This window comes from Nymphaea colorata, unplaced genomic scaffold (assembly GCF_008831285.2).
Source record: "Nymphaea colorata isolate Beijing-Zhang1983 unplaced genomic scaffold, ASM883128v2 scaffold0452, whole genome shotgun sequence".
NCBI lineage: Eukaryota > Viridiplantae > Streptophyta > Magnoliopsida > Nymphaeales > Nymphaeaceae > Nymphaea > Nymphaea colorata.
The window spans coordinates 17501-20000 of NW_022204958.1; the positions used below are offsets into that span (position 1 = coordinate 17501).

A 2500-nucleotide genomic window follows, 5' to 3' on the forward strand; every position below is an offset into this window, starting at 1 on the left:
GTATTGTTCCAACAATCCGTTGATTCGTTCAGTTTGGCCGTCCGTTTGAGGGTGGAAACTTGTTGAGAATAATAAATCCGAACCCAACAAACGAAATACTTCGCGCCAAAATTTCCCTGTGAAGCGAGCATCCCGATCACTAACAATGCTTTTCGGCACGCCCCAATGCTTGACAATATGCTTCACGAACAACTCGGCCGTCTTTTCCGCGGGACATTCTTTAGAGGCTGGGATAAATGTGGCATACTTTGAAAATCTATCCACAACCACAAGGATGGAGCTGAAGCCGTCAACTTTGGGCAAGCTGACGATGAAGTCCATGGAGAGGCATTCCCATGGACGTTCTGGAATAGGAAGAGGTTCCAGGAGACCGGCAGGCTTCTGGTTTGTTCCCTTGTCCTGCTGACAGATCAAGCATGTTTTCACATATGCTTCAACGTCGTCGCGCATCTGTGGCCAGTAGTAGCCACGTTCGAGTAGTGCCATGTCCGCTCCTGGCCAGGATGGCCAGCCCACAATGAGTCATGACACTCCTTTAGCAACTCTCGTCGGAGATTGCCCCATCTGGGCACGAACACTCGTCTGCCCTTTGCCATCAAAAGTCCATCTTGTAGCCAAAATCGTCGCGTCTTTCCCGCCTCCGTTGTTTCGACCAAGTGCTTGGCCACTGGGTCCTGCTTCATGCCTTCTCGAATCCGCCCAAGAAGAGCACCCTCGAGTTGCGCTTCGGATGATGCTATCCGGGTAGCTGCCAACTCTGCCTTCCGACTCAGTGCATCGGCCACGACGTTTGCCTTCCCTGCCTTGTACTCCAAGGCGAAATTGAATTCTGCAAGGAATTCCTGCCATCGAGCTTGCTTCGGACTCAACTTCTTTTGAGTCTGGAAGTAGCTTGCGGCTACGTTATCAGTCTTTACCACGAATTGGGACCCCAATAAGTAATGCCTCCATGTGCGAAGACAATGAATAACGGCTGTCATTTCCCTTTCATGCACGGAGTACCGTCGCTCCGCGTCTTTCAGCTTCCGACTCTCATAGGCAACTGGATGACCTTCCTGCATCAAAACTCCACCAATGGCAAAATCTGATGCATCCGTGTGGACTTCAAATTTCTTGTGTGGTCGGGCAACCTGAGCACAGGCTCCTGCGTCAGGGCCCTCTTTAACTTGTCGAAGGCATCTTCTTCGAGCTCTTCCCAAGCCCAAGTTCGGTTTTTCTTTAACAAATCAGTGAGAGGCGCAGTTATCAAAGAATACCCCTCAATGAATCGTCGATAGTAATTTGCCAAACCAAGAAAAGAACGTAGTTCTGGTACATTAGTTGGCGGTTTCCAGTCTTGAATTGCCCTCACCTTTTCGGTGTCCATTCGCAGCTGACTTTTTCCCACAATGTGACCGAGAAAACTGATTTCCGGTTGGCCGAATAGGCACTTCTCGCGCTTCACATAGAGTTCGTTTTCCTCCAATACCTTGAACACTGTCCGCAAGTGTTCCACATGTTCCCTCATGGATTTGCTATACACTACAATGTCATCAAGATAGACTACCACGAACTTATCTAAGTACGGATAGAATATCTTATTCATTAGAGTCGAAAAAGTGGCTGGGGCATTCGTCAACCCGAACGGCATTACCAAGAATTCAAAGGCACCGTAACGAGTGACGCAAGTGGTCTTTGGCTCGTCGCCATCAACAATCCGAACTTGCCAATATCCTGATCTGAGGTCTAACTTGGAAAACACTTGAGCTTTGCCCAGTTGATCAAACAGATCTGCAATCAAAGGTAAAGGGTACTTGTTCTTCACCGTTACCTTGTTCAACGCTCGATAATCCACACATAGCCTTTTGGAGCCATCATGCTTCGCTTGGAATAACACTGGTGCACCGAAAGGAGCTTTGGAGGGTCTGATTATACCTCCAGCTAGCATCTCATCCAACTGTCGCCGAAGTTCTCTTAATTCTGCAGGGGCCATTCGATATGGTGCCATTGCCGGGGGTTTGGCACCAGGGATGAGTTCGATGGCATGATCCACCTCGCGTCGAGGTGGCAGCCGTCTAGGGAGCTCCACAGGCATTGTTCCTGCGAATTCCGCTAAGACAGGCGCAAGCGCCTCTGGGACCAAACCAGGGGAGTCATTAGTTACTTCCCTGATTGCCACCAAGTACGTGTCTTCGCCGTGCTTGAGGCCTTTCTTCAACTGAAGGGCAGATATCATTGCGGCTTTGCCCTTATCCCTCTTTATCGATGTTACTGGAACCATACAAGGGGACTTTTCATCCATGATACTGATACTGCGTAGGTGTGGCATTGGCACCATTTTCGCTGTACTGAGGAGCTCCATGCCTAGGATCATCCGGAAATCATCCATCGGGACCACCGAGAAGTTGGCCCTTCCTAACCAACTCTCAATCTTCACAACCGCATCCCGGGCCACTCCGTGGATGGGTTTGGCCTCTGAGTTCACCGCCTTCATGCGTAACTCTCCCCTCTCAAGGGTTAG

General features: G+C 49.9%; 1 pseudogene; it reads right to left on the minus strand.

Annotated features, from left to right (window-relative positions):
* Positions 1–2500, minus strand: part of LOC116245017 (28S ribosomal RNA) — an 8929-nt pseudogene that overhangs the window by 2423 nt on the left and 4006 nt on the right.